Genomic DNA, 24,138 nt, shown 5'->3' on the forward strand with positions numbered 1-24,138 from the left:
CCGAGCTAAGTCGGGCCAAGTCGCATAAGAGGAACAACAAAATGCGCATTTCCGGTACCGGGAATCGAACCCGGGCCTCCTGGGTGAGAGCCAGGTATCCTAGCCACTAGACCACACCGGATAACGACGCAAGTGCTTCTCCAGGGAACGCAGCAAACTGCACGCACGCTACTTGACGACAACGGCAAAAATTTAGCGTTTCCACTTTGTAGAACGGCATGCTCGGGACACATTTCGTGGAGACGAACGCCAGCAACCGTGACACCAGACTGCGCCTGTGAATCCTGTCGTTGCACCACGCACTGTGCTGCTACGACAATTTAAGAAAGAGACGCTCACGGCTTGCTGCGCTGTTCCCTTCGCGGGCAATCAGTGCTTACGTTTTAGAGACAGAAAACAGTGGCAGCGGTGGGATTCGAACCCACGCCTCCGAAGAGACTGGTGCCTGAAACCAGCGCCTTAGACCGCTCGGCCACGCTACCTACGCGGCACGGCGGTCGCAGGAGCTGCGTTCTACGCCACGAGAAAACACCGCGATGGCACAAAAAACGAGAAAAAGTTGGCAGCGGTGCGATTCGAACCCACGCCTCCGAAGAGACTGGTGCCTTAAACCAGCGCCTTAGACCGCTCGGCCACGCTACCCGCGCTAGTGCTCTTCGCTTTTGCAGAAACAGTGCACGACACAGCTTCCTGTTCTGCTGCGACTGGCTGTTCATCCATTGCGTATCAAACAAGTGCCCTTTTCGAATAGAGATTAACTACACAGGCAGCAGCCCGCGCTCTGGTGCGGCGGCATTACGTGTTGATAATGAATTGGTAGTGCCACCTGAAGCCTGCGGAACATGAGCGAACAATCAGGAGGGCACCGTGATTTCAAACAGTGGGTCACTATCGTCATTGCAGCGACAGCAAGGCAAAAGTTTAAAAAGTGCCGTGACCAGGATTCGAACCTGGGTTATTGCGGCCACAACGCAATGTCCTAACCACTAGACGATCACGGCCACGGAGGCACCGCCGAGAGCAGTTCTCGCGACTGCAAGTGGCTGTGCACAGCAAAGCTCAGCCCACTGTGTCTCGCCACAGCTGTGTCAGACGCGGTCTCCATTATATGTGTACTAGCAAACGAACGTGTCTGCGCTGTTAGGACACTAAGCAGGGTGGCTAGCTGCATTCAACCCCCGTGGCAATGTCTTGCAGTCCTCCAACTCTGTTGAACACAGGTATGTGCCTCGATTAGAGGTGGACAGATGTCGCATCGCTCTCGCCGTCACTTGTGACCGCGGATCGTACTTAACGTAATTTTCTGCAAGCGTCAGCGGAGCGTCAGTCCGAGCTAAGTCGGGCCAAGTCGCATAAGAGGAACAACAAAACGCGCATTTCCGGTACCGGGAATCGAACCCGGGCCTCCTGGGTGAGAGCCAGGTATCCTAGCCACTAGACCACACCGGATAACGACGCAAGTGCTTCTCCAGGGAACGCAGCAAACTGCACGCACGCTACTTGACGACAACGGCAAAAATTTAGCGTTTCCACTTTGTAGAACGGCATGCTCGGGACACATTTCGTGGAGACGAACGCCAGCAACCGTGACACCAGACTGCGCCTGTGAATCCTGTCGTTGCACCACGCACTGTGCTGCTACGACAATTTAAGAAAGAGACGCTCACGGCTTGCTGCGCTGTTCCCTTCGCGGGCAATCAGTGCTCCCGTTTTCGAGACAGAAAACAGTGGCAGCGGTGGGATTCGAACCCACGCCTCCGAAGAGACTGGTGCCTGAAACCAGCGCCTTAGACCGCTCGGCCACGCTACCTACGCGGCACGGCGGTCGCAGGAGCTGCGTTCTACGCCACGAGAAAACACCGCGATGGCACAAAAAACGAGAAAAAGTTGGCAGCGGTGCGATTCGAACCCACGCCTCCGAAGAGACTGGTGCCTTAAACCAGCGCCTTAGACCGCTCGGCCACGCTACCCGCGCTAGTGCTCTTCGCTTTTGCAGAAACAGTGCACGACACAGCTTCCTGTTCTGCTGCGACTGGCTGTTCATCCATTGCGTATCAAACAAGTGCCCTTTTCGAATAGAGATTAACTACACAGGCAGCAGCCCGCGCTTTGGTGCGGCGGCATTACGTGTTGATAATGAATTGGTAGTGCCACCTGAAGCCTGCGGAACATGAGCGAACAATCAGGAGGGCACCGTGATTTCAAACAGTGGGTCACTATCGTCATTGCAGCGACAGCAAGGCAAAAGTTTAAAAAGTGCCGTGACCAGGATTCGAACCTGGGTTATTGCGGCCACAACGCAATGTCCTAACCACTAGACGATCACGGCCACGGAGGCACCGCCGAGAGCAGTTCTCGCGACTGCAAGTGGCTGTGCACAGCAAAGCTCAGCCCACTGTGTCTCGCCACAGCTGTGTCAGACGCGGTCTCCATTATATGTGTACTAGCAAACGAACGTGTCTGCGCTGTTAGGACACTAAGCAGGGTGGCTAGCTGCATTCAACCCCCGTGGCAATGTCTTGCAGTCCTCCAACTCTGTTGAACACAGGTATGTGCCTCGATTAGAGGTGGACAGATGTCGCATCGCTCTCGCCGTCACTTGTGACCGCGGATCGTACTTAACGTAATTTTCTGCAAGCGTCAGCGGAGCGTCAGTCCGAGCTAAGTCGGGCCAAGTCGCATAAGAGGAACAACAAAATGCGCATTTCCGGTACCGGGAATCGAACCCGGGCCTCCTGGGTGAGAGCCAGGTATCCTAGCCACTAGACCACACCGGATAACGACGCAAGTGCTTCTCCAGGGAACGCAGCAAACTGCACGCACGCTACTTGACGACAACGGCAAAAATTTAGCGTTTCCACTTTGTAGAACGGCATGCTCGGGACACATTTCGTGGAGACGAACGCCAGCAACCGTGACACCAGACTGCGCCTGTGAATCCTGTCGTTGCACCACGCACTGTGCTGCTACGACAATTTAAGAAAGAGACGCTCACGGCTTGCTGCGCTGTTCCCTTCGCGGGCAATCAGTGCTCCCGTTTTCGAGACAGAAAACAGTGGCAGCGGTGGGATTCGAACCCACGCCTCCGAAGAGACTGGTGCCTGAAACCAGCGCCTTAGACCGCTCGGCCACGCTACCTACGCGGCACGGCGGTCGCAGGAGCTGCGTTCTACGCCACGAGAAAACACCGCGATGGCACAAAAAACGAGAAAAAGTTGGCAGCGGTGCGATTCGAACCCACGCCTCCGAAGAGACTGGTGCCTTAAACCAGCGCCTTAGACCGCTCGGCCACGCTACCCGCGCTAGTGCTCTTCGCTTTTGCAGAAACAGTGCACGACACAGCTTCCTGTTCTGCTGCGACTGGCTGTTCATCCATTGCGTATCAAACAAGTGCCCTTTTCGAATAGAGATTAACTACACAGGCAGCAGCCCGCGCTTTGGTGCGGCGGCATTACGTGTTGATAATGAATTGGTAGTGCCACCTGAAGCCTGCGGAACATGAGCGAACAATCAGGAGGGCACCGTGATTTCAAACAGTGGGTCACTATCGTCATTGCAGCGACAGCAAGGCAAAAGTTTAAAAAGTGCCGTGACCAGGATTCGAACCTGGGTTATTGCGGCCACAACGCAATGTCCTAACCACTAGACGATCACGGCCACGGAGGCACCGCCGAGAGCAGTTCTCGCGACTGCAAGTGGCTGTGCACAGCAAAGCTCAGCCCACTGTGTCTCGCCACAGCTGTGTCAGACGCGGTCTCCATTATATGTGTACTAGCAAACGAACGTGTCTGCGCTGTTAGGACACTAAGCAGGGTGGCTAGCTGCATTCAACCCCCGTGGCAGTGTCTTGCAGTCCTCCAACTCTGTTGAACACAGGTATGTGCCTCGATTAGAGGTGGACAGATGTCGCATCGCTCTCGCCGTCACTTGTGACCGCGGATCGTACTTAACGTAATTTTCTGCAAGCGTCAGCGGAGCGTCAGTCCGAGCTAAGTCGGGCCAAGTCGCATAAGAGGAACAACAAAATGCGCATTTCCGGTACCGGGAATCGAACCCGGGCCTCCTGGGTGAGAGCCAGGTATCCTAGCCACTAGACCACACCGGATAACGACGCAAGTGCTTCTCCAGGGAACGCAGCAAACTGCACGCACGCTACTTGACGACAACGGCAAAAATTTAGCGTTTCCACTTTGTAGAACGGCATGCTCGGGACACATTTCGTGGAGACGAACGCCAGCAACCGTGACACCAGACTGCGCCTGTGAATCCTGTCGTTGCACCACGCACTGTGCTGCTACGACAATTTAAGAAAGAGACGCTCACGGCTTGCTGCGCTGTTCCCTTCGCGGGCAATCAGTGCTCCCGTTTTCGAGACAGAAAACAGTGGCAGCGGTGGGATTCGAACCCACGCCTCCGAAGAGACTGGTGCCTGAAACCAGCGCCTTAGACCGCTCGGCCACGCTACCTACGCGGCACGGCGGTCGCAGGAGCTGCGTTCTACGCCACGAGAAAACACCGCGATGGCACAAAAAACGAGAAAAAGTTGGCAGCGGTGCGATTCGAACCCACGCCTCCGAAGAGACTGGTGCCTTAAACCAGCGCCTTAGACCGCTCGGCCACGCTACCCGCGCTAGTGCTCTTCGCTTTTGCAGAAACAGTGCACGACACAGCTTCCTGTTCTGCTGCGACTGGCTGTTCATCCATTGCGTATCAAACAAGTGCCCTTTTCGAATAGAGATTAACTACACAGGCAGCAGCCCGCGCTCTGGTGCGGCGGCATTACGTGTTGATAATGAATTGGTAGTGCCACCTGAAGCCTGCGGAACATGAGCGAACAATCAGGAGGGCACCGTGATTTCAAACAGTGGGTCACTATCGTCATTGCAGCGACAGCAAGGCAAAAGTTTAAAAAGTGCCGTGACCAGGATTCGAACCTGGGTTATTGCGGCCACAACGCAATGTCCTAACCACCAGACGATCACGGCCACGGAGGCACCGCCGAGAGCAGTTCTCGCGACTGCAAGTGGCTGTGCACAGCAAAGCTCAGCCCACTGTGTCTCGCCACAGCTGTGTCAGACGCGGTCTCCATTATATGTGTACTAGCAAACGAACGTGTCTGCGCTGTTAGGACACTAAGCAGGGTGGCTAGCTGCATTCAACCCCCGTGGCAATGTCTTGCAGTCCTCCAACTCTGTTGAACACAGGTATGTGCCTCGATTAGAGGTGGACAGATGTCGCATCGCTCTCGCCGTCACTTGTGACCGCGGATCGTACTTAACGTAATTTTCTGCAAGCGTCAGCGGAGCGTCAGTCCGAGCTAAGTCGGGCCAAGTCGCATAAGAGGAACAACAAAACGCGCATTTCCGGTACCGGGAATCGAACCTGGGCCTCCTGGGTGAGAGCCAGGTATCCTAGCCACTAGACCACACCGGATAACGACGCAAGTGCTTCTCCAGGGAACGCAGCAAACTGCACGCACGCTACTTGACGACAACGGCAAAAATTTAGCGTTTCCACTTTGTAGAACGGCATGCTCGGGACACATTTCGTGGAGACGAACGCCAGCAACCGTGACACCAGACTGCGCCTGTGAATCCTGTCGTTGCACCACGCACTGTGCTGCTACGACAATTTAAGAAAGAGACGCTCACGGCTTGCTGCGCTGTTCCCTTCGCGGGCAATCAGTGCTTACGTTTTAGAGACAGAAAACAGTGGCAGCGGTGGGATTCGAACCCACGCCTCCGAAGAGACTGGTGCCTGAAACCAGCGCCTTAGACCGCTCGGCCACGCTACCTACGCGGCACGGCGGTCGCAGGAGCTGCGTTCTACGCCACGAGAAAACACCGCGATGGCACAAAAAACGAGAAAAAGTTGGCAGCGGTGCGATTCGAACCCACGCCTCCGAAGAGACTGGTGCCTTAAACCAGCGCCTTAGACCGCTCGGCCACGCTACCCGCGCTAGTGCTCTTCGCTTTTGCAGAAACAGTGCACGACACAGCTTCCTGTTCTGCTGCGACTGGCTGTTCATCCATTGCGTATCAAACAAGTGCCCTTTTCGAATAGAGATTAACTACACAGGCAGCAGCCCGCGCTCTGGTGCGGCGGCATTACGTGTTGATAATGAATTGGTAGTGCCACCTGAAGCCTGCGGAACATGAGCGAACAATCAGGAGGGCACCGTGATTTCAAACAGTGGGTCACTATCGTCATTGCAGCGACAGCAAGGCAAAAGTTTAAAAAGTGCCGTGACCAGGATTCGAACCTGGGTTATTGCGGCCACAACGCAATGTCCTAACCACCAGACGATCACGGCCACGGAGGCACCGCCGAGAGCAGTTCTCGCGACTGCAAGTGGCTGTGCACAGCAAAGCTCAGCCCACTGTGTCTCGCCACAGCTGTGTCAGACGCGGTCTCCATTATATGTGTACTAGCAAACGAACGTGTCTGCGCTGTTAGGACACTAAGCAGGGTGGCTAGCTGCATTCAACCCCCGTGGCAATGTCTTGCAGTCCTCCAACTCTGTTGAACACAGGTATGTGCCTCGATTAGAGGTGGACAGATGTCGCATCGCTCTCGCCGTCACTTGTGACCGCGGATCGTACTTAACGTAATTTTCTGCAAGCGTCAGCGGAGCGTCAGTCCGAGCTAAGTCGGGCCAAGTCGCATAAGAGGAACAACAAAACGCGCATTTCCGGTACCGGGAATCGAACCTGGGCCTCCTGGGTGAGAGCCAGGTATCCTAGCCACTAGACCACACCGGATAACGACGCAAGTGCTTCTCCAGGGAACGCAGCAAACTGCACGCACGCTACTTGACGACAACGGCAAAAATTTAGCGTTTCCACTTTGTAGAACGGCATGCTCGGGACACATTTCGTGGAGACGAACGCCAGCAACCGTGACACCAGACTGCGCCTGTGAATCCTGTCGTTGCACCACGCACTGTGCTGCTACGACAATTTAAGAAAGAGACGCTCACGGCTTGCTGCGCTGTTCCCTTCGCGGGCAATCAGTGCTTACGTTTTAGAGACAGAAAACAGTGGCAGCGGTGGGATTCGAACCCACGCCTCCGAAGAGACTGGTGCCTGAAACCAGCGCCTTAGACCGCTCGGCCACGCTACCTACGCGGCACGGCGGTCGCAGGAGCTGCGTTCTACGCCACGAGAAAACACCGCAATGGCACAAAAAACGAGAAAAAGTTGGCAGCGGTGCGATTCGAACCCACGCCTCCGAAGAGACTGGTGCCTTAAACCAGCGCCTTAGACCGCTCGGCCACGCTACCCGCGCTAGTGCTCTTCGCTTTTGCAGAAACAGTGCACGACACAGCTTCCTGTTCTGCTGCGACTGGCTGTTCATCCATTGCGTATCAAACAAGTGCCCTTTTCGAATAGAGATTAACTACACAGGCAGCAGCCCGCGCTCTGGTGCGGCGGCATTACGTGTTGATAATGAATTGGTAGTGCCACCTGAAGCCTGCGGAACATGAGCGAACAATCAGGAGGGCACCGTGATTTCAAACAGTGGGTCACTATCGTCATTGCAGCGACAGCAAGGCAAAAGTTTAAAAAGTGCCGTGACCAGGATTCGAACCTGGGTTATTGCGGCCACAACGCAATGTCCTAACCACCAGACGATCACGGCCACGGAGGCACCGCCGAGAGCAGTTCTCGCGACTGCAAGTGGCTGTGCACAGCAAAGCTCAGCCCACTGTGTCTCGCCACAGCTGTGTCAGACGCGGTCTCCATTATATGTGTACTAGCAAACGAACGTGTCTGCGCTGTTAGGACACTAAGCAGGGTGGCTAGCTGCATTCAACCCCCGTGGCAATGTCTTGCAGTCCTCCAACTCTGTTGAACACAGGTATGTGCCTCGATTAGAGGTGGACAGATGTCGCATCGCTCTCGCCGTCACTTGTGACCGCGGATCGTACTTAACGTAATTTTCTGCAAGCGTCAGCGGAGCGTCAGTCCGAGCTAAGTCGGGCCAAGTCGCATAAGAGGAACAACAAAATGCGCATTTCCGGTACCGGGAATCGAACCCGGGCCTCCTGGGTGAGAGCCAGGTATCCTAGCCACTAGACCACACCGGATAACGACGCAAGTGCTTCTCCAGGGAACGCAGCAAACTGCACGCACGCTACTTGACGACAACGGCAAAAATTTAGCGTTTCCACTTTGTAGAACGGCATGCTCGGGACACATTTCGTGGAGACGAACGCCAGCAACCGTGACACCAGACTGCGCCTGTGAATCCTGTCGTTGCACCACGCACTGTGCTGCTACGACAATTTAAGAAAGAGACGCTCACGGCTTGCTGCGCTGTTCCCTTCGCGGGCAATCAGTGCTTACGTTTTAGAGACAGAAAACAGTGGCAGCGGTGGGATTCGAACCCACGCCTCCGAAGAGACTGGTGCCTGAAACCAGCGCCTTAGACCGCTCGGCCACGCAACCTACGCGGCACGGCGGTCGCAGGAGCTGCGTTCTACGCCACGAGAAAACACCGCGATGGCACAAAAAACGAGAAAAAGTTGGCAGCGGTGGGATTCGAACCCACGCCTCCGAAGAGACTGGTGCCTTAAACCAGCGCCTTAGACCGCTCGGCCACGCTACCCGCGCTAGTGCTCTTCGCTTTTGCAGAAACAGTGCACGACACAGCTTCCTGTTCTGCTGCGACTGGCTGTTCATCCATTGCGTATCAAACAAGTGCCCTTTTCGAATAGAGATTAACTACACAGGCAGCAGCCCGCGCTCTGGTGCGGCGGCATTACGTGTTGATAATGAATTGATAGTGCCACCTGAAGCCTGCGGAACATGAGCGAACAATCAGGAGGGCACCGTGATTTCAAACAGTGGGTCACTATCGTCATTGCAGCGACAGCAAGGCAAAAGTTTAAAAAGTGCCGTGACCAGGATTCGAACCTGGGTTATTGCGGCCACAACGCAATGTCCTAACCACCAGACGATCACGGCCACGGAGGCACCGCCGAGAGCAGTTCTCGCGACTGCAAGTGGCTGTGCACAGCAAAGCTCAGCCCACTGTGTCTCGCCACAGCTGTGTCAGACGCGGTCTCCATTATATGTGTACTAGCAAACGAACGTGTCTGCGCTGTTAGGACACTAAGCAGGGTGGCTAGCTGCATTCAACCCCCGTGGCAATGTCTTGCAGTCCTCCAACTCTGTTGAACACAGGTATGTGCCTCGATTAGAGGTGGACAGATGTCGCATCGCTCTCGCCGTCACTTGTGACCGCGGATCGTACTTAACGTAATTTTCTGCAAGCGTCAGCGGAGCGTCAGTCCGAGCTAAGTCGGGCCAAGTCGCATAAGAGGAACAACAAAATGCGCATTTCCGGTACCGGGAATCGAACCCGGGCTTCCTGGGTGAGAGCCAGGTATCCTAGCCACTAGACCACACCGGATAACGACGCAAGTGCTTCTCCAGGGAACGCAGCAAACTGCACGCACGCTACTTGACGACAACGGCAAAAATTTAGCGTTTCCACTTTGTAGAACGGCATGCTCGGGACACATTTCGTGGAGACGAACGCCAGCAACCGTGACACCAGACTGCGCCTGTGAATCCTGTCGTTGCACCACGCACTGTGCTGCTACGACAATTTAAGAAAGAGACGCTCACGGCTTGCTGCGCTGTTCCCTTCGCGGGCAATCAGTGCTCCCGTTTTCGAGACAGAAAACAGTGGCAGCGGTGGGATTCGAACCCACGCCTCCGAAGAGACTGGTGCCTGAAACCAGCGCCTTAGACCGCTCGGCCACGCTACCTACGCGGCACGGCGGTCGCAGGAGCTGCGTTCTACGCCACGAGAAAACACCGCGATGGCACAAAAAACGAGAAAAAGTTGGCAGCGGTGCGATTCGAACCCACGCCTCCGAAGAGACTGGTGCCTTAAACCAGCGCCTTAGACCGCTCGGCCACGCTACCCGCGCTAGTGCTCTTCGCTTTTGCAGAAACAGTGCACGACACAGCTTCCTGTTCTGCTGCGACTGGCTGTTCATCCATTGCGTATCAAACAAGTGCCCTTTTCGAATAGAGATTAACTACACAGGCAGCAGCCCGCGCTTTGGTGCGGCGGCATTACGTGTTGATAATGAATTGGTAGTGCCACCTGAAGCCTGCGGAACATGAGCGAACAATCAGGAGGGCACCGTGATTTCAAACAGTGGGTCACTATCGTCATTGCAGCGACAGCAAGGCAAAAGTTTAAAAAGTGCCGTGACCAGGATTCGAACCTGGGTTATTGCGGCCACAACGCAATGTCCTAACCACTAGACGATCACGGCCACGGAGGCACCGCCGAGAGCAGTTCTCGCGACTGCAAGTGGCTGTGCACAGCAAAGCTCAGCCCACTGTGTCTCGCCACAGCTGTGTCAGACGCGGTCTCCATTATATGTGTACTAGCAAACGAACGTGTCTGCGCTGTTAGGACACTAAGCAGGGTGGCTAGCTGCATTCAACCCCCGTGGCAATGTCTTGCAGTCCTCCAACTCTGTTGAACACAGGTATGTGCCTCGATTAGAGGTGGACAGATGTCGCATCGCTCTCGCCGTCACTTGTGACCGCGGATCGTACTTAACGTAATTTTCTGCAAGCGTCAGCGGAGCGTCAGTCCGAGCTAAGTCGGGCCAAGTCGCATAAGAGGAACAACAAAATGCGCATTTCCGGTACCGGGAATCGAACCCGGGCCTCCTGGGTGAGAGCCAGGTATCCTAGCCACTAGACCACACCGGATAACGACGCAAGTGCTTCTCCAGGGAACGCAGCAAACTGCACGCACGCTACTTGACGACAACGGCAAAAATTTAGCGTTTCCACTTTGTAGAACGGCATGCTCGGGACACATTTCGTGGAGACGAACGCCAGCAACCGTGACACCAGACTGCGCCTGTGAATCCTGTCGTTGCACCACGCACTGTGCTGCTACGACAATTTAAGAAAGAGACGCTCACGGCTTGCTGCGCTGTTCCCTTCGCGGGCAATCAGTGCTTACGTTTTAGAGACAGAAAACAGTGGCAGCTGTGGGATTCGAACCCACGCCTCCGAAGAGACTGGTGCCTGAAACCAGCGCCTTAGACCGCTCGGCCACGCTACCTACGCGGCACGGCGGTCGCAGGAGCTGCGTTCTACGCCACGAGAAAACACCGCGATGGCACAAAAAACGAGAAAAAGTTGGCAGCGGTGCGATTCGAACCCACGCCTCCGAAGAGACTGGTGCCTTAAACCAGCGCCTTAGACCGCTCGGCCACGCTACCCGCGCTAGTGCTCTTCGCTTTTGCAGAAACAGTGCACGACACAGCTTCCTGTTCTGCTGCGACTGGCTGTTCATCCATTGCGTATCAAACAAGTGCCCTTTTCGAATAGAGATTAACTACACAGGCAGCAGCCCGCGCTCTGGTGCGGCGGCATTACGTGTTGATAATGAATTGGTAGTGCCACCTGAAGCCTGCGGAACATGAGCGAACAATCAGGAGGGCACCGTGATTTCAAACAGTGGGTCACTATCGTCATTGCAGCGACAGCAAGGCAAAAGTTTAAAAAGTGCCGTGACCAGGATTCGAACCTGGGTTATTGCGGCCACAACGCAATGTCCTAGCCACCAGACGATCACGGCCACGGAGGCACCGCCGAGAGCAGTTCTCGCGACTGCAAGTGGCTGTGCACAGCAAAGCTCAGCCCACTGTGTCTCGCCACAGCTGTGTCAGACGCGGTCTCCATTATATGTGTACTAGCAAACGAACGTGTCTGCGCTGTTAGGACACTAAGCAGGGTGGCTAGCTGCATTCAACCCCCGTGGCAATGTCTTGCAGTCCTCCAACTCTGTTGAACACAGGTATGTGCCTCGATTAGAGGTGGACAGATGTCGCATCGCTCTCGCCGTCACTTGTGACCGCGGATCGTACTTAACGTAATTTTCTGCAAGCGTCAGCGGAGCGTCAGTCCGAGCTAAGTCGGGCCAAGTCGCATAAGAGGAACAACAAAATGCGCATTTCCGGTACCAGGAATCGAACCCGGGCCTCCTGGGTGAGAGCCAGGTATCCTAGCCACTAGACCACACCGGATAACGACGCAAGTGCTTCTCCAGGGAACGCAGCAAACTGCACGCACGCTACTTGACGACAACGGCAAAAATTTAGCGTTTCCACTTTGTAGAACGGCATGCTCGGGACACATTTCGTGGAGACGAACGCCAGCAACCGTGACACCAGACTGCGCCTGTGAATCCTGTCGTTGCACCACGCACTGTGCTGCTACGACAATTTAAGAAAGAGACGCTCACGGCTTGCTGCGCTGTTCCCTTCGCGGGCAATCAGTGCTTACGTTTTAGAGACAGAAAACAGTGGCAGCTGTGGGATTCGAACCCACGCCTCCGAAGAGACTGGTGCCTGAAACCAGCGCCTTAGACCGCTCGGCCACGCTACCTACGCGGCACGGCGGTCGCAGGAGCTGCGTTCTACGCCACGAGAAAACACCGCGATGGCACAAAAAACGAGAAAAAGTTGGCAGCGGTGCGATTCGAACCCACGCCTCCGAAGAGACTGGTGCCTTAAACCAGCGCCTTAGACCGCTCGGCCACGCTACCCGCGCTAGTGCTCTTCGCTTTTGCAGAAACAGTGCACGACACAGCTTCCTGTTCTGCTGCGACTGGCTGTTCATCCATTGCGTATCAAACAAGTGCCCTTTTCGAATAGAGATTAACTACACAGGCAGCAGCCCGCGCTCTGGTGCGGCGGCATTACGTGTTGGTAATGAATTGGTAGTGCCACCTGAAGCCTGCGGAACATGAGCGAACAATCAGGAGGGCACCGTGATTTCAAACAGTGGGTCACTATCGTCATTGCAGCGACAGCAAGGCAAAAGTTTAAAAAGTGCCGTGACCAGGATTCGAACCTGGGTTATTGCGGCCACAACGCAATGTCCTAGCCACCAGACGATCACGGCCACGGAGGCACCGCCGAGAGCAGTTCTCGCGACTGCAAGTGGCTGTGCACAGCAAAGCTCAGCCCACTGTGTCTCGCCACAGCTGTGTCAGACGCGGTCTCCATTATATGTGTACTAGCAAACGAACGTGTCTGCGCTGTTAGGACACTAAGCAGGGTGGCTAGCTGCATTCAACCCCCGTGGCAATGTCTTGCAGTCCTCCAACTCTGTTGAACACAGGTATGTGCCTCGATTAGAGGTGGACAGATGTCGCATCGCTCTCGCCGTCACTTGTGACCGCGGATCGTACTTAACGTAATTTTCTGCAAGCGTCAGCGGAGCGTCAGTCCGAGCTAAGTCGGGCCAAGTCGCATAAGAGGAACAACAAAATGCGCATTTCCGGTACCGGGAATCGAACCCGGGCCTCCTGGGTGAGAGCCAGGTATCCTAGCCACTAGACCACACCGGATAACGACGCAAGTGCTTCTCCAGGGAACGCAGCAAACTGCACGCACGCTACTTGACGACAACGGCAAAAATTTAGCGTTTCCACTTTGTAGAACGGCATGCTCGGGACACATTTCGTGGAGACGAACGCCAGCAACCGTGACACCAGACTGCGCCTGTGAATCCTGTCGTTGCACCACGCACTGTGCTGCTACGACAATTTAAGAAAGAGACGCTCACGGCTTGCTGCGCTGTTCCCTTCGCGGGCAATCAGTGCTTACGTTTTAGAGACAGAAAACAGTGGCAGCGGTGGGATTCGAACCCACGCCTCCGAAGAGACTGGTGCCTGAAACCAGCGCCTTAGACCGCTCGGCCACGCTACCTACGCGGCACGGCGGTCGCAGGAGCTGCGTTCTACGCCACGAGAAAACACCGCGATGGCACAAAAAACGAGAAAAAGTTGGCAGCGGTGGGATTCGAACCCACGCCTCCGAAGAGACTGGTGCCTTAAACCAGCGCCTTAGACCGCTCGGCCACGCTACCCGCGCTAGTGCTCTTCGCTTTTGCAGAAACAGTGCACGACACAGCTTCCTGTTCTGCTGCGACTGGCTGTTCATCCATTGCGTATCAAACAAGTGCCCTTTTCGAATAGAGATTAACTACACAGGCAGCAGCCCGCGCTCTGGTGCGGCGGCATTACGTGTTGATAATGAATTGATAGTGCCACCTGAAGCCTGCGGAACATGAGCGAACAATCAGGAGGGCACCGTGATTTCAAACAGTGGGTCACTATCGTCATTGCAGCGACAGCAAGGCAAAAGTTTAAAAAGTGCCGTGACCAGGATTCGAACCTGGGTTATTGCGGCCACAACGCAATGTCCTAACCACCAGACGATCACGGCCACGGAGGCACCGCCGAGAGCAGTTCTCGCGACTGCAAGTGGCTGTGCACAGCAAAGCTCAGCCCACTGTGTCTCGCCACAGCTGTGTCAGACGCGGTCTCCATTATATGTGTACTAGCAAACGAACGTGTCTGCGCTGTTAGGACACTAAGCAGGGTGGCTAGCTGCATTCAACCCCCGTGGCAATGTCTTGCAGTCCTCCAACTCTGTTGAACACAGGTATGTGCCTCGATTAGAGGTGGACAGATGTCGCATCGCTCTCGCCGTCACTTGTGACCGCGGATCGTACTTAACGTAATTTTCTGCAAGCGTCAGCGGAGCGTCAGTCCGAGCTAAGTCGGGCCAAGTCGCATAAGAGGAACAACAAAATGCGCATTTCCGGTACCGGGAATCGAACCCGGGCTTCCTGGGTGAGAGCCAGGTATCCTAGCCACTAGACCACACCGGATAACGACGCAAGTGCTTCTCCAGGGAACGCAGCAAACTGCACGCACGCTACTTGACGACAACGGCAAAAATTTAGCGTTTCCACTTTGTAGAACGGCATGCTCGGGACACATTTCGTGGAGACGAACGCCAGCAACCGTGACACCAGACTGCGCCTGTGAATCCTGTCGTTGCACCACGCACTGTGCTGCTACGACAATTTAAGAAAGAGACGCTCACGGCTTGCTGCGCTGTTCCCTTCGCGGGCAATCAGTGCTCCCGTTTTCGAGACAGAAAACAGTGGCAGCGGTGGGATTCGAACCCACGCCTCCGAAGAGACTGGTGCCTGAAACCAGCGCCTTAGACCGCTCGGCCACGCTACCTACGCGGCACGGCGGTCGCAGGAGCTGCGTTCTACGCCACGAGAAAACACCGCGATGGCACAAAAAACGAGAAAAAGTTGGCAGCGGTGCGATTCGAACCCACGCCTCCGAAGAGACTGGTGCCTTAAACCAGCGCCTTAGACCGCTCGGCCACGCTACCCGCGCTAGTGCTCTTCGCTTTTGCAGAAACAGTGCACGACACAGCTTCCTGTTCTGCTGCGACTGGCTGTTCATCCATTGCGTATCAAACAAGTGCCCTTTTCGAATAGAGATTAACTACACAGGCAGCAGCCCGCGCTTTGGTGCGGCGGCATTACGTGTTGATAATGAATTGGTAGTGCCACCTGAAGCCTGCGGAACATGAGCGAACAATCAGGAGGGCACCGTGATTTCAAACAGTGGGTCACTATCGTCATTGCAGCGACAGCAAGGCAAAAGTTTAAAAAGTGCCGTGACCAGGATTCGAACCTGGGTTATTGCGGCCACAACGCAATGTCCTAACCACTAGACGATCACGGCCACGGAGGCACCGCCGAGAGCAGTTCTCGCGACTGCAAGTGGCTGTGCACAGCAAAGCTCAGCCCACTGTGTCTCGCCACAGCTGTGTCAGACGCGGTCTCCATTATATGTGTACTAGCAAACGAACGTGTCTGCGCTGTTAGGACACTAAGCAGGGTGGCTAGCTGCATTCAACCCCCGTGGCAATGTCTTGCAGTCCTCCAACTCTGTTGAACACAGGTATGTGCCTCGATTAGAGGTGGACAGATGTCGCATCGCTCTCGCCGTCACTTGTGACCGCGGATCGTACTTAACGTAATTTTCTGCAAGCGTCAGCGGAGCGTCAGTCCGAGCTAAGTCGGGCCAAGTCGCATAAGAGGAACAACAAAATGCGCATTTCCGGTACCGGGAATCGAACCCGGGCCTCCTGGGTGAGAGCCAGGTATCCTAGCCACTAGACCACACCGGATAACGACGCAAGTGCTTCTCCAGGGAACGCAGCAAACTGCACGCACGCTACTTGACGACAACGGCAAAAATTTAGCGTTTCCACTTTGTAGAACGGCATGCTCGGGACACATTTCGTGGAGACGAACGCCAGCAACCGTGACACCAGACTGCGCCTGTGAATCCTGTCGTTGCACCACGCACTGTGCTGCTACGACAATTTAAGAAAGAGACGCTCACGGCTTGCTGCGCTGTTCCCTTCGCGGGCAATCAGTGCTTACGTTTTAGAGACAGAAAACAGTGGCAGCGGTGGGATTCGAACCCACGCCTCCGAAGAGACTGGTGCCTGAAACCAGCGCCTTAGACCGCTCGGCCACGCTACCTACGCGGCACGGCGGTCGCAGGAGCTGCGTTCTACGCCACGAGAAAACACCGCGATGGCACAAAAAACGAGAAAAAGTTGGCAGCGGTGCGATTCGAACCCACGCCTCCGAAGAGACTGGTGCCTTAAACCAGCGCCTTAGACCGCTCGGCCACGCTACCCGCGCTAGTGCTCTTCGCTTTTGCAGAAACAGTGCACGACACAGCTTCCTGTTCTGCTGCGACTGGCTGTTCATCCATTGCGTATCAAACAAGTGCCCTTTTCGAATAGAGATTAACTACACAGGCAGCAGCCCGCGCTCTGGTGCGGCGGCATTACGTGTTGATAATGAATTGGTAGTGCCACCTGAAGCCTGCGGAACATGAGCGAACAATCAGGAGGGCACCGTGATTTCAAACAGTGGGTCACTATCGTCATTGCAGCGACAGCAAGGCAAAAGTTTAAAAAGTGCCGTGACCAGGATTCGAACCTGGGTTATTGCGGCCACAACGCAATGTCCTAACCACTAGACGATCACGGCCACGGAGGCACCGCCGAGAGCAGTTCTCGCGACTGCAAGTGGCTGTGCACAGCAAAGCTCAGCCCACTGTGTCTCGCCACAGCTGTGTCAGACGCGGTCTCCATTATATGTGTACTAGCAAACGAACGTGTCTGCGCTGTTAGGACACTAAGCAGGGTGGCTAGCTGCATTCAACCCCCGTGGCAATGTCTTGCAGTCCTCCAACTCTGTTGAACACAGGTATGTGCCTCGATTAGAGGTGGACAGATGTCGCATCGCTCTCGCCGTCACTTGTGACCGCGGATCGTACTTAACGTAATTTTCTGCAAGCGTCAGCGGAGCGTCAGTCCGAGCTAAGTCGGGCCAAGTCGCATAAGAGGAACAACAAAATGCGCATTTCCGGTACCGGGAATCGAACCCGGGCCTCCTGGGTGAGAGCCAGGTATCCTAGCCACTAGACCACACCGGATAACGACGCAAGTGCTTCTCCAGGGAACGCAGCAAACTGCACGCACGCTACTTGACGACAACGGCAAAAATTTAGCGTTTCCACTTTGTAGAACGGCATGCTCGGGACACATTTCGTGGAGACGAACGCCAGCAACCGTGACACCAGACTGCGCCTGTGAATCCTGTCGTTGCACCACGCACTGTGCTGCTACGACAATTTAAGAAAGAGACGCTCACGGCTTGCTGCGCTGTTCCCTTCGCGGGCAATCAGTGCTTACGTTTTAGAGACAGAAAACAGTGGCAGCGGTGGGATTCGAACCCACGCCTCCGAAGAGACTGGTGCCTGAAACCAGCGCCTTAGACCGCTCGGCCACGCTACCTACGCGGCACGGCGGTCGCAGGAGCTGCGTTCTACGCCACGAGAAAACACCGCGATGGCACAAAAAACGAGAAAAAGTTGGCAGCGGTGGGATTCGAACCCACGCCTCCGAAGAGACTGGTGCCTTAAACCAGCGCCTTAGACCGCTCGGCCACGCTACCCGCGCTAGTGCTCTTCGCTTTTGCAGAAACAGTGCACGACACAGCTTCCTGTTCTGCTGCGACTGGCTGTTCATCCATTGCGTATCAAACAAGTGCCCTTTTCGAATAGAGATTAACTACACAGGCAGCAGCCCGCGCTCTGGTGCGGCGGCATTACGTGTTGATAATGAATTGATAGTGCCACCTGAAGCCTGCGGAACATGAGCGAACAATCAGGAGGGCACCGTGATTTCAAACAGTGGGTCACTATCGTCATTGCAGCGACAGCAAGGCAAAAGTTTAAAAAGTGCCGTGACCAGGATTCGAACCTGGGTTATTGCGGCCACAACGCAATGTCCTAACCACCAGACGATCACGGCCACGGAGGCACCGCCGAGAGCAGTTCTCGCGACTGCAAGTGGCTGTGCACAGCAAAGCTCAGCCCACTGTGTCTCGCCACAGCTGTGTCAGACGCGGTCTCCATTATATGTGTACTAGCAAACGAACGTGTCTGCGCTGTTAGGACACTAAGCAGGGTGGCTAGCTGCATTCAACCCCCGTGGCAATGTCTTGCAGTCCTCCAACTCTGTTGAACACAGGTATGTGCCTCGATTAGAGGTGGACAGATGTCGCATCGCTCTCGCCGTCACTTGTGACCGCGGATCGTACTTAACGTAATTTTCTGCAAGCGTCAGCGGAGCGTCAGTCCGAGCTAAGTCGGGCCAAGTCGCATAAGAGGAACAACAAAATGCGCATTTCCGGTACCGGGAATCGAACCCGGGCTTCCTGGGTGAGAGCCAGGTATCCTAGCCACTAGACCACACCGGATAACGACGCAAGCGCTTCTCCAGGGAACGCAGCAAACTGCACGCACGCTACTTGACGACAACGGCAAAAATTTAGCGTTTCCACTTTGTAGAACGGCATGCTCGGGACACATTTCGTGGAGACGAACGCCAGCAACCGTGACACCAGACTGCGCCTGTGAATCCTGTCGTTGCACCACGCACTGTGCTGCTACGACAATTTAAGAAAGAGACGCTCACGGCTTGCTGCGCTGTTCCCTTCGCGGGCAATCAGTGCTCCCGTTTTCGAGACAGAAAACAGTGGCAGCGGTGGGATTCGAACCCACGCCTCCGAAGAGACTGGTGCCTGAAACCAGCGCCTTAGACCGCTCGGCCACGCTACCTACGCGGCACGGCGGTCGCAGGAGCTGCGTTCTACGCCACGAGAAAACACCGCGATGGCACAAAAAACGAGAAAAAGTTGGCAGCGGTGCGATTCGAACCCACGCCTCCGAAGAGACTGGTGCCTTAAACCAGCGCCTTAGACCGCTCGGCCACGCTACCCGCGCTAGTGCTCTTCGCTTTTGCAGAAACAGTGCACGACACAGCTTCCTGTTCTGCTGCGACTGGCTGTTCATCCATTGCGTATCAAACAAGTGCCCTTTTCGAATAGAGATTAACTACACAGGCAGCAGCCCGCGCTTTGGTGCGGCGGCATTACGTGTTGATAATGAATTGGTAGTGCCACCTGAAGCCTGCGGAACATGAGCGAACAATCAGGAGGGCACCGTGATTTCAAACAGTGGGTCACTATCGTCATTGCAGCGACAGCAAGGCAAAAGTTTAAAAAGTGCCGTGACCAGGATTCGAACCTGGGTTATTGCGGCCACAACGCAATGTCCTAACCACTAGACGATCACGGCCACGGAGGCACCGCCGAGAGCAGTTCTCGCGACTGCAAGTGGCTGTGCACAGCAAAGCTCAGCCCACTGTGTCTCGCCACAGCTGTGTCAGACGCGGTCTCCATTATATGTGTACTAGCAAACGAACGTGTCTGCGCTGTTAGGACACTAAGCAGGGTGGCTAGCTGCATTCAACCCCCGTGGCAATGTCTTGCAGTCCTCCAACTCTGTTGAACACAGGTATGTGCCTCGATTAGAGGTGGACAGATGTCGCATCGCTCTCGCCGTCACTTGTGACCGCGGATCGTACTTAACGTAATTTTCTGCAAGCGTCAGCGGAGCGTCAGTCCGAGCTAAGTCGGGCCAAGTCGCATAAGAGGAACAACAAAATGCGCATTTCCGGTACCGGGAATCGAACCCGGGCTTCCTGGGTGAGAGCCAGGTATCCTAGCCACTAGACCACACCGGATAACGACGCAAGCGCTTCTCCAGGGAACGCAGCAAACTGCACGCACGCTACTTGACGACAACGGCAAAAATTTAGCGTTTCCACTTTGTAGAACGGCATGCTCGGGACACATTTCGTGGAGACGAACGCCAGCAACCGTGACACCAGACTGCGCCTGTGAATCCTGTCGTTGCACCACGCACTGTGCTGCTACGACAATTTAAGAAAGAGACGCTCACGGCTTGCTGCGCTGTTCCCTTCGCGGGCAATCAGTGCTCCCGTTTTCGAGACAGAAAACAGTGGCAGCGGTGGGATTCGAACCCACGCCTCCGAAGAGACTGGTGCCTGAAACCAGCGCCTTAGACCGCTCGGCCACGCTACCTACGCGGCACGGCGGTCGCAGGAGCTGCGTTCTACGCCACGAGAAAACACCGCGATGGCACAAAAAACGAGAAAAAGTTGGCAGCGGTGCGATTCGAACCCACGCCTCCGAAGAGACTGGTGCCTTAAACCAGCGCCTTAGACCGCTCGGCCACGCTACCCGCGCTAGTGCTCTTCGCTTTTGCAGAAACAGTGCACGACACAGCTTCCTGTTCTGCTGCGACTGGCTGTTCATCCATTGCGTATCAAACAAGTGCCCTTTTCGAATAGAGATTAACTACACAGGCAGCAGCCCGCGCTTTGGTGCGGCGGCATTACGTGTTGATAATGAATTGGTAGTGCCACCTGAAGCCTGCGGAACATGAGCGAACAATCAGGAGGGCACCGTGATTTCAAACAGTGGGTCACTATCGTCATTGCAGCGACAGCAAGGCAAAAGTTTAAAAAGTGCCGTGACCAGGATTCGAACCTGGGTTATTGCGGCCACAACGCAATGTCCTAACCACTAGACGATCACGGCCACGGAGGCACCGCCGAGAGCAGTTCTCGCGACTGCAAGTGGCTGTGCACAGCAAAGCTCAGCCCACTGTGTCTCGCCACAGCTGTGTCAGACGCGGTCTCCATTATATGTGTACTAGCAAACGAACGTGTCTGCGCTGTTAGGACACTAAGCAGGGTGGCTAGCTGCATTCAACCCCCGTGGCAATGTCTTGCAGTCCTCCAACTCTGTTGAACACAGGTATGTGCCTCGATTAGAGGTGGACAGATGTCGCATCGCTCTCGCCGTCACTTGTGACCGCGGATCGTACTTAACGTAATTTTCTGCAAGCGTCAGCGGAGCGTCAGTCCGAGCTAAGTCGGGCCAAGTCGCATAAGAGGAACAACAAAATGCGCATTTCCGGTACCGGGAATCGAACCCGGGCCTCCTGGGTGAGAGCCAGGTATCCTAGCCACTAGACCACACCGGATAACGACGCAAGTGCTTCTCCAGGGAACGCAGCAAACTGCACGCACGCTACTTGACGACAACGGCAAAAATTTAGCGTTTCCACTTTGTAGAACGGCATGCTCGGGACACATTTCGTGGAGACGAACGCCAGCAACCGTGACACCAGACTGCGCCTGTGAATCCTGTCGTTGCACCACGCACTGTGCTGCTACGACAATTTAAGAAAGAGACGCTCACGGCTTGCTGCGCTGTTCCCTTCGCGGGCAATCAGTGCTTACGTTTTAGAGACAGAAAACAGTGGCAGCGGTGGGATTCGAACCCACGCCTCCGAAGAGACTGGTGCCTGAAACCAGCGCCTTAGACCGCTCGGCCACGCTACCTACGCGGCACGGCGGTCGCAGGAGCTGCGTTCTACGCCACGAGAAAACACCGCGATGGCACAAAAAACGAGAAAAAGTTGGCAGCGGTGGGATTCGAACCCACGCCTCCGAAGAGACTGGTGCCTTAAACCAGCGCCTTAGACCGCTCGGCCACGCTACCCGCGCTAGTGCTCTTCGCTTTTGCAGAAACAGTGCACGACACAGCTTCCTGTTCTGCTGCGACTGGCTGTTCATCCATTGCGTATCAAACAAGTGCCCTTTTCGAATAGAGATTAACTACACAGGCAGCAGCCCGCGCTCTGGTGCGGCGGCATTACGTGTTGATAATGAATTGATAGTGCCACCTGAAGCCTGCGGAACATGAGCGAACAATCAGGAGGGCACCGTGATTTCAAACAGTGGGTCACTATCGTCATTGCAGCGACAGCAAGGCAAAAGTTTAAAAAGTGCCGTGACCAGGATTCGAACCTGGGTTATTGCGGCCACAACGCAATGTCCTAACCACCAGACGATCACGGCCACGGAGGCACCGCCGAGAGCAGTTCTCGCGACTGCAAGTGGCTGTGCACAGCAAAGCTCAGCCCACTGTGTCTCGCCACAGCTGTGTCAGACGCGGTCTCCATTATATGTGTACTAGCAAACGAACGTGTCTGCGCTGTTAGGACACTAAGCAGGGTGGCTAGCTGCATTCAACCCCCGTGGCAATGTCTTGCAGTCCTCCAACTCTGTTGAACACAGGTATGTGCCTCGATTAGAGGTGGACAGATGTCGCATCGCTCTCGCCGTCACTTGTGACCGCGGATCGTACTTAACGTAATTTTCTGCAAGCGTCAGCGGAGCGTCAGTCCGAGCTAAGTCGGGCCAAGTCGCATAAGAGGAACAACAAAATGCGCATTTCCGGTACCGGGAATCGAACCCGGGCTTCCTGGGTGAGAGCCAGGTATCCTAGCCACTAGACCACACCGGATAACGACGCAAGCGCTTCTCCAGGGAACGCAGCAAACTGCACGCACGCTACTTGACGACAACGGCAAAAATTTAGCGTTTCCACTTTGTAGAACGGCATGCTCGGGACACATTTCGTGGAGACGAACGCCAGCAACCGTGACACCAGACTGCGCCTGTGAATCCTGTCGTTGCACCACGCACTGTGCTGCTACGACAATTTAAGAAAGAGACGCTCACGGCTTGCTGCGCTGTTCCCTTCGCGGGCAATCAGTGCTCCCGTTTTCGAGACAGAAAACAGTGGCAGCGGTGGGATTCGAACCCACGCCTCCGAAGAGACTGGTGCCTGAAACCAGCGCCTTAGACCGCTCGGCCACGCTTCCTACGCGGCACGGCGGTCGCAGGAGCTGCGTTCTACGCCACGAGAAAACACCGCGATGGCACAAAAAACGAGAAAAAGTTGGCAGCGGTGCGATTCGAACCCACGCCTCCGAAGAGACTGGTGCCTTAAACCAGCGCCTTAGACCGCTCGGCCACGCTACCCGCGCTAGTGCTCTTCGCTTTTGCAGAAACAGTGCACGACACAGCTTCCTGTTCTGCTGCGACTGGCTGTTCATCCATTGCGTATCAAACAAGTGCCCTTTTCGAATAGAGATTAACTACACAGGCAGCAGCCCGCGCTTTGGTGCGGCGGCATTACGTGTTGATAATGAATTGGTAGTGCCACCTGAAGCCTGCGGAACATGAGCGAACAATCAGGAGGGCACCGTGATTTCAAACAGTGGGTCACTATCGTCATTGCAGCGACAGCAAGGCAAAAGTTTAAAAAGTGCCGTGACCAGGATTCGAACCTGGGTTATTGCGGCCACAACGCAATGTCCTAACCACTAGACGATCACGGCCACGGAGGCACCGCCGAGAGCAGTTCTCGCGACTGCAAGTGGCTGTGCACAGCAAAGCTCAGCCCACTGTGTCTCGCCACAGCTGTGTCAGACGCGGTCTCCATTATATGTGTACTAGCAAACGAACGTGTCTGCGCTGTTAGGACACTAAGCAGGGTGGCTAGCTGCATTCAACCCCCGTGGCAATGTCTTGCAGTCCTCCAACTCTGTTGAACACAGGTATGTGCCTCGATTAGAGGTGGACAGATGTCGCATCGCTCTCGCCGTCACTTGTGACCGCGGATCGTACTTAACGTAATTTTCTGCAAGCGTCAGCGGAGCGTCAGTCCGAGCTAAGTCGGGCCAAGTCGCATAAGAGGAACAACAAAATGCGCATTTCCGGTACCGGGAATCGAACCCGGGCCTCCTGGGTGAGAGCCAGGTATCCTAGCCACTAGACCACACCGGATAACGACGCAAGTGCTTCTCCAGGGAACGCAGCAAACTGCACGCACGCTACTTGACGACAACGGCAAAAATTTAGCGTTTCCACTTTGTAGAACGGCATGCTCGGGACACATT

At 55.2% G+C, this 24,138-nt stretch overlaps 73 non-coding genes across 73 annotated transcripts; all 73 read right to left on the bottom strand.

Moving 5' to 3' along the window:
• Nucleotides 1–49: 49 nt before the first annotated feature.
• Nucleotides 50–121, bottom strand: Trnae-cuc. Its single transcript has one exon. It is a non-coding gene; the product is annotated as a tRNA-Glu (tRNA).
• A 279-nt stretch (nt 122–400) lies between these two features.
• On the bottom strand, nt 401–482 carry Trnal-cag. The gene has a single exon. It is a non-coding gene; the product is annotated as a tRNA-Leu (tRNA).
• Nucleotides 483–560: 78 nt separating this feature from the next.
• Trnal-aag lies at nt 561–642 on the bottom strand. Its single transcript has one exon. It is a non-coding gene; the product is annotated as a tRNA-Leu (tRNA).
• Nucleotides 643–929: 287 nt separating this feature from the next.
• Trnah-gug lies at nt 930–1,001 on the bottom strand. The gene has a single exon. It is a non-coding gene; the product is annotated as a tRNA-His (tRNA).
• Nucleotides 1,002–1,377: 376 nt separating this feature from the next.
• Nucleotides 1,378–1,449, bottom strand: Trnae-cuc. Its single transcript has one exon. It is a non-coding gene; the product is annotated as a tRNA-Glu (tRNA).
• Nucleotides 1,450–1,728: 279 nt separating this feature from the next.
• Trnal-cag lies at nt 1,729–1,810 on the bottom strand. The gene has a single exon. It is a non-coding gene; the product is annotated as a tRNA-Leu (tRNA).
• Nucleotides 1,811–1,888: 78 nt separating this feature from the next.
• Nucleotides 1,889–1,970, bottom strand: Trnal-aag. The gene has a single exon. It is a non-coding gene; the product is annotated as a tRNA-Leu (tRNA).
• Nucleotides 1,971–2,257: 287 nt separating this feature from the next.
• Nucleotides 2,258–2,329, bottom strand: Trnah-gug. Its single transcript has one exon. It is a non-coding gene; the product is annotated as a tRNA-His (tRNA).
• A 376-nt stretch (nt 2,330–2,705) lies between these two features.
• Trnae-cuc lies at nt 2,706–2,777 on the bottom strand. The gene has a single exon. It is a non-coding gene; the product is annotated as a tRNA-Glu (tRNA).
• A 279-nt stretch (nt 2,778–3,056) lies between these two features.
• Trnal-cag lies at nt 3,057–3,138 on the bottom strand. The gene has a single exon. It is a non-coding gene; the product is annotated as a tRNA-Leu (tRNA).
• Nucleotides 3,139–3,216: 78 nt separating this feature from the next.
• Nucleotides 3,217–3,298, bottom strand: Trnal-aag. The gene has a single exon. It is a non-coding gene; the product is annotated as a tRNA-Leu (tRNA).
• A 287-nt stretch (nt 3,299–3,585) lies between these two features.
• Trnah-gug lies at nt 3,586–3,657 on the bottom strand. Its single transcript has one exon. It is a non-coding gene; the product is annotated as a tRNA-His (tRNA).
• A 376-nt stretch (nt 3,658–4,033) lies between these two features.
• Nucleotides 4,034–4,105, bottom strand: Trnae-cuc. The gene has a single exon. It is a non-coding gene; the product is annotated as a tRNA-Glu (tRNA).
• A 279-nt stretch (nt 4,106–4,384) lies between these two features.
• Nucleotides 4,385–4,466, bottom strand: Trnal-cag. Its single transcript has one exon. It is a non-coding gene; the product is annotated as a tRNA-Leu (tRNA).
• Nucleotides 4,467–4,544: 78 nt separating this feature from the next.
• Trnal-aag lies at nt 4,545–4,626 on the bottom strand. The gene has a single exon. It is a non-coding gene; the product is annotated as a tRNA-Leu (tRNA).
• Nucleotides 4,627–4,913: 287 nt separating this feature from the next.
• Nucleotides 4,914–4,985, bottom strand: Trnah-gug. The gene has a single exon. It is a non-coding gene; the product is annotated as a tRNA-His (tRNA).
• Nucleotides 4,986–5,361: 376 nt separating this feature from the next.
• On the bottom strand, nt 5,362–5,433 carry Trnae-cuc. The gene has a single exon. It is a non-coding gene; the product is annotated as a tRNA-Glu (tRNA).
• Nucleotides 5,434–5,712: 279 nt separating this feature from the next.
• Trnal-cag lies at nt 5,713–5,794 on the bottom strand. Its single transcript has one exon. It is a non-coding gene; the product is annotated as a tRNA-Leu (tRNA).
• A 78-nt stretch (nt 5,795–5,872) lies between these two features.
• Trnal-aag lies at nt 5,873–5,954 on the bottom strand. Its single transcript has one exon. It is a non-coding gene; the product is annotated as a tRNA-Leu (tRNA).
• Nucleotides 5,955–6,241: 287 nt separating this feature from the next.
• Nucleotides 6,242–6,313, bottom strand: Trnah-gug. The gene has a single exon. It is a non-coding gene; the product is annotated as a tRNA-His (tRNA).
• A 376-nt stretch (nt 6,314–6,689) lies between these two features.
• Trnae-cuc lies at nt 6,690–6,761 on the bottom strand. The gene has a single exon. It is a non-coding gene; the product is annotated as a tRNA-Glu (tRNA).
• Nucleotides 6,762–7,040: 279 nt separating this feature from the next.
• On the bottom strand, nt 7,041–7,122 carry Trnal-cag. Its single transcript has one exon. It is a non-coding gene; the product is annotated as a tRNA-Leu (tRNA).
• Nucleotides 7,123–7,200: 78 nt separating this feature from the next.
• On the bottom strand, nt 7,201–7,282 carry Trnal-aag. Its single transcript has one exon. It is a non-coding gene; the product is annotated as a tRNA-Leu (tRNA).
• Nucleotides 7,283–7,569: 287 nt separating this feature from the next.
• Trnah-gug lies at nt 7,570–7,641 on the bottom strand. Its single transcript has one exon. It is a non-coding gene; the product is annotated as a tRNA-His (tRNA).
• A 376-nt stretch (nt 7,642–8,017) lies between these two features.
• On the bottom strand, nt 8,018–8,089 carry Trnae-cuc. Its single transcript has one exon. It is a non-coding gene; the product is annotated as a tRNA-Glu (tRNA).
• A 279-nt stretch (nt 8,090–8,368) lies between these two features.
• On the bottom strand, nt 8,369–8,450 carry Trnal-cag. The gene has a single exon. It is a non-coding gene; the product is annotated as a tRNA-Leu (tRNA).
• A 78-nt stretch (nt 8,451–8,528) lies between these two features.
• Trnal-aag lies at nt 8,529–8,610 on the bottom strand. The gene has a single exon. It is a non-coding gene; the product is annotated as a tRNA-Leu (tRNA).
• A 287-nt stretch (nt 8,611–8,897) lies between these two features.
• Trnah-gug lies at nt 8,898–8,969 on the bottom strand. Its single transcript has one exon. It is a non-coding gene; the product is annotated as a tRNA-His (tRNA).
• Nucleotides 8,970–9,345: 376 nt separating this feature from the next.
• Trnae-cuc lies at nt 9,346–9,417 on the bottom strand. The gene has a single exon. It is a non-coding gene; the product is annotated as a tRNA-Glu (tRNA).
• A 279-nt stretch (nt 9,418–9,696) lies between these two features.
• Nucleotides 9,697–9,778, bottom strand: Trnal-cag. Its single transcript has one exon. It is a non-coding gene; the product is annotated as a tRNA-Leu (tRNA).
• A 78-nt stretch (nt 9,779–9,856) lies between these two features.
• On the bottom strand, nt 9,857–9,938 carry Trnal-aag. The gene has a single exon. It is a non-coding gene; the product is annotated as a tRNA-Leu (tRNA).
• A 287-nt stretch (nt 9,939–10,225) lies between these two features.
• Nucleotides 10,226–10,297, bottom strand: Trnah-gug. The gene has a single exon. It is a non-coding gene; the product is annotated as a tRNA-His (tRNA).
• A 376-nt stretch (nt 10,298–10,673) lies between these two features.
• On the bottom strand, nt 10,674–10,745 carry Trnae-cuc. The gene has a single exon. It is a non-coding gene; the product is annotated as a tRNA-Glu (tRNA).
• Nucleotides 10,746–11,024: 279 nt separating this feature from the next.
• Trnal-cag lies at nt 11,025–11,106 on the bottom strand. Its single transcript has one exon. It is a non-coding gene; the product is annotated as a tRNA-Leu (tRNA).
• Nucleotides 11,107–11,184: 78 nt separating this feature from the next.
• Nucleotides 11,185–11,266, bottom strand: Trnal-aag. The gene has a single exon. It is a non-coding gene; the product is annotated as a tRNA-Leu (tRNA).
• Nucleotides 11,267–11,553: 287 nt separating this feature from the next.
• Trnah-gug lies at nt 11,554–11,625 on the bottom strand. Its single transcript has one exon. It is a non-coding gene; the product is annotated as a tRNA-His (tRNA).
• A 376-nt stretch (nt 11,626–12,001) lies between these two features.
• Trnae-cuc lies at nt 12,002–12,073 on the bottom strand. Its single transcript has one exon. It is a non-coding gene; the product is annotated as a tRNA-Glu (tRNA).
• Nucleotides 12,074–12,352: 279 nt separating this feature from the next.
• Nucleotides 12,353–12,434, bottom strand: Trnal-cag. Its single transcript has one exon. It is a non-coding gene; the product is annotated as a tRNA-Leu (tRNA).
• Nucleotides 12,435–12,512: 78 nt separating this feature from the next.
• Nucleotides 12,513–12,594, bottom strand: Trnal-aag. Its single transcript has one exon. It is a non-coding gene; the product is annotated as a tRNA-Leu (tRNA).
• Nucleotides 12,595–12,881: 287 nt separating this feature from the next.
• Trnah-gug lies at nt 12,882–12,953 on the bottom strand. The gene has a single exon. It is a non-coding gene; the product is annotated as a tRNA-His (tRNA).
• A 376-nt stretch (nt 12,954–13,329) lies between these two features.
• On the bottom strand, nt 13,330–13,401 carry Trnae-cuc. The gene has a single exon. It is a non-coding gene; the product is annotated as a tRNA-Glu (tRNA).
• A 279-nt stretch (nt 13,402–13,680) lies between these two features.
• Nucleotides 13,681–13,762, bottom strand: Trnal-cag. The gene has a single exon. It is a non-coding gene; the product is annotated as a tRNA-Leu (tRNA).
• A 78-nt stretch (nt 13,763–13,840) lies between these two features.
• Nucleotides 13,841–13,922, bottom strand: Trnal-aag. The gene has a single exon. It is a non-coding gene; the product is annotated as a tRNA-Leu (tRNA).
• A 287-nt stretch (nt 13,923–14,209) lies between these two features.
• Nucleotides 14,210–14,281, bottom strand: Trnah-gug. The gene has a single exon. It is a non-coding gene; the product is annotated as a tRNA-His (tRNA).
• A 376-nt stretch (nt 14,282–14,657) lies between these two features.
• Trnae-cuc lies at nt 14,658–14,729 on the bottom strand. The gene has a single exon. It is a non-coding gene; the product is annotated as a tRNA-Glu (tRNA).
• Nucleotides 14,730–15,008: 279 nt separating this feature from the next.
• Trnal-cag lies at nt 15,009–15,090 on the bottom strand. The gene has a single exon. It is a non-coding gene; the product is annotated as a tRNA-Leu (tRNA).
• Nucleotides 15,091–15,168: 78 nt separating this feature from the next.
• Trnal-aag lies at nt 15,169–15,250 on the bottom strand. The gene has a single exon. It is a non-coding gene; the product is annotated as a tRNA-Leu (tRNA).
• A 287-nt stretch (nt 15,251–15,537) lies between these two features.
• Trnah-gug lies at nt 15,538–15,609 on the bottom strand. The gene has a single exon. It is a non-coding gene; the product is annotated as a tRNA-His (tRNA).
• A 376-nt stretch (nt 15,610–15,985) lies between these two features.
• Nucleotides 15,986–16,057, bottom strand: Trnae-cuc. The gene has a single exon. It is a non-coding gene; the product is annotated as a tRNA-Glu (tRNA).
• Nucleotides 16,058–16,336: 279 nt separating this feature from the next.
• Nucleotides 16,337–16,418, bottom strand: Trnal-cag. The gene has a single exon. It is a non-coding gene; the product is annotated as a tRNA-Leu (tRNA).
• A 78-nt stretch (nt 16,419–16,496) lies between these two features.
• Nucleotides 16,497–16,578, bottom strand: Trnal-aag. Its single transcript has one exon. It is a non-coding gene; the product is annotated as a tRNA-Leu (tRNA).
• Nucleotides 16,579–16,865: 287 nt separating this feature from the next.
• Nucleotides 16,866–16,937, bottom strand: Trnah-gug. Its single transcript has one exon. It is a non-coding gene; the product is annotated as a tRNA-His (tRNA).
• A 376-nt stretch (nt 16,938–17,313) lies between these two features.
• Trnae-cuc lies at nt 17,314–17,385 on the bottom strand. The gene has a single exon. It is a non-coding gene; the product is annotated as a tRNA-Glu (tRNA).
• A 279-nt stretch (nt 17,386–17,664) lies between these two features.
• On the bottom strand, nt 17,665–17,746 carry Trnal-cag. Its single transcript has one exon. It is a non-coding gene; the product is annotated as a tRNA-Leu (tRNA).
• A 78-nt stretch (nt 17,747–17,824) lies between these two features.
• Nucleotides 17,825–17,906, bottom strand: Trnal-aag. The gene has a single exon. It is a non-coding gene; the product is annotated as a tRNA-Leu (tRNA).
• A 287-nt stretch (nt 17,907–18,193) lies between these two features.
• Nucleotides 18,194–18,265, bottom strand: Trnah-gug. The gene has a single exon. It is a non-coding gene; the product is annotated as a tRNA-His (tRNA).
• Nucleotides 18,266–18,641: 376 nt separating this feature from the next.
• Trnae-cuc lies at nt 18,642–18,713 on the bottom strand. Its single transcript has one exon. It is a non-coding gene; the product is annotated as a tRNA-Glu (tRNA).
• Nucleotides 18,714–18,992: 279 nt separating this feature from the next.
• On the bottom strand, nt 18,993–19,074 carry Trnal-cag. The gene has a single exon. It is a non-coding gene; the product is annotated as a tRNA-Leu (tRNA).
• Nucleotides 19,075–19,152: 78 nt separating this feature from the next.
• Nucleotides 19,153–19,234, bottom strand: Trnal-aag. Its single transcript has one exon. It is a non-coding gene; the product is annotated as a tRNA-Leu (tRNA).
• A 287-nt stretch (nt 19,235–19,521) lies between these two features.
• Nucleotides 19,522–19,593, bottom strand: Trnah-gug. The gene has a single exon. It is a non-coding gene; the product is annotated as a tRNA-His (tRNA).
• A 376-nt stretch (nt 19,594–19,969) lies between these two features.
• Trnae-cuc lies at nt 19,970–20,041 on the bottom strand. Its single transcript has one exon. It is a non-coding gene; the product is annotated as a tRNA-Glu (tRNA).
• A 279-nt stretch (nt 20,042–20,320) lies between these two features.
• On the bottom strand, nt 20,321–20,402 carry Trnal-cag. Its single transcript has one exon. It is a non-coding gene; the product is annotated as a tRNA-Leu (tRNA).
• Nucleotides 20,403–20,480: 78 nt separating this feature from the next.
• On the bottom strand, nt 20,481–20,562 carry Trnal-aag. The gene has a single exon. It is a non-coding gene; the product is annotated as a tRNA-Leu (tRNA).
• A 287-nt stretch (nt 20,563–20,849) lies between these two features.
• Trnah-gug lies at nt 20,850–20,921 on the bottom strand. Its single transcript has one exon. It is a non-coding gene; the product is annotated as a tRNA-His (tRNA).
• Nucleotides 20,922–21,297: 376 nt separating this feature from the next.
• Trnae-cuc lies at nt 21,298–21,369 on the bottom strand. The gene has a single exon. It is a non-coding gene; the product is annotated as a tRNA-Glu (tRNA).
• A 279-nt stretch (nt 21,370–21,648) lies between these two features.
• Nucleotides 21,649–21,730, bottom strand: Trnal-cag. Its single transcript has one exon. It is a non-coding gene; the product is annotated as a tRNA-Leu (tRNA).
• A 78-nt stretch (nt 21,731–21,808) lies between these two features.
• Nucleotides 21,809–21,890, bottom strand: Trnal-aag. Its single transcript has one exon. It is a non-coding gene; the product is annotated as a tRNA-Leu (tRNA).
• A 287-nt stretch (nt 21,891–22,177) lies between these two features.
• Nucleotides 22,178–22,249, bottom strand: Trnah-gug. The gene has a single exon. It is a non-coding gene; the product is annotated as a tRNA-His (tRNA).
• Nucleotides 22,250–22,625: 376 nt separating this feature from the next.
• On the bottom strand, nt 22,626–22,697 carry Trnae-cuc. Its single transcript has one exon. It is a non-coding gene; the product is annotated as a tRNA-Glu (tRNA).
• Nucleotides 22,698–22,976: 279 nt separating this feature from the next.
• Nucleotides 22,977–23,058, bottom strand: Trnal-cag. The gene has a single exon. It is a non-coding gene; the product is annotated as a tRNA-Leu (tRNA).
• A 78-nt stretch (nt 23,059–23,136) lies between these two features.
• On the bottom strand, nt 23,137–23,218 carry Trnal-aag. The gene has a single exon. It is a non-coding gene; the product is annotated as a tRNA-Leu (tRNA).
• A 287-nt stretch (nt 23,219–23,505) lies between these two features.
• Trnah-gug lies at nt 23,506–23,577 on the bottom strand. Its single transcript has one exon. It is a non-coding gene; the product is annotated as a tRNA-His (tRNA).
• Nucleotides 23,578–23,953: 376 nt separating this feature from the next.
• Trnae-cuc lies at nt 23,954–24,025 on the bottom strand. The gene has a single exon. It is a non-coding gene; the product is annotated as a tRNA-Glu (tRNA).
• Between the last annotated feature and the right edge of the window lie 113 nt (nt 24,026–24,138).

The sequence above is a fragment of the Schistocerca americana genome, chromosome 1 (assembly GCF_021461395.2).
Source record: "Schistocerca americana isolate TAMUIC-IGC-003095 chromosome 1, iqSchAmer2.1, whole genome shotgun sequence".
Lineage (NCBI taxonomy): Eukaryota > Metazoa > Arthropoda > Insecta > Orthoptera > Acrididae > Schistocerca > Schistocerca americana.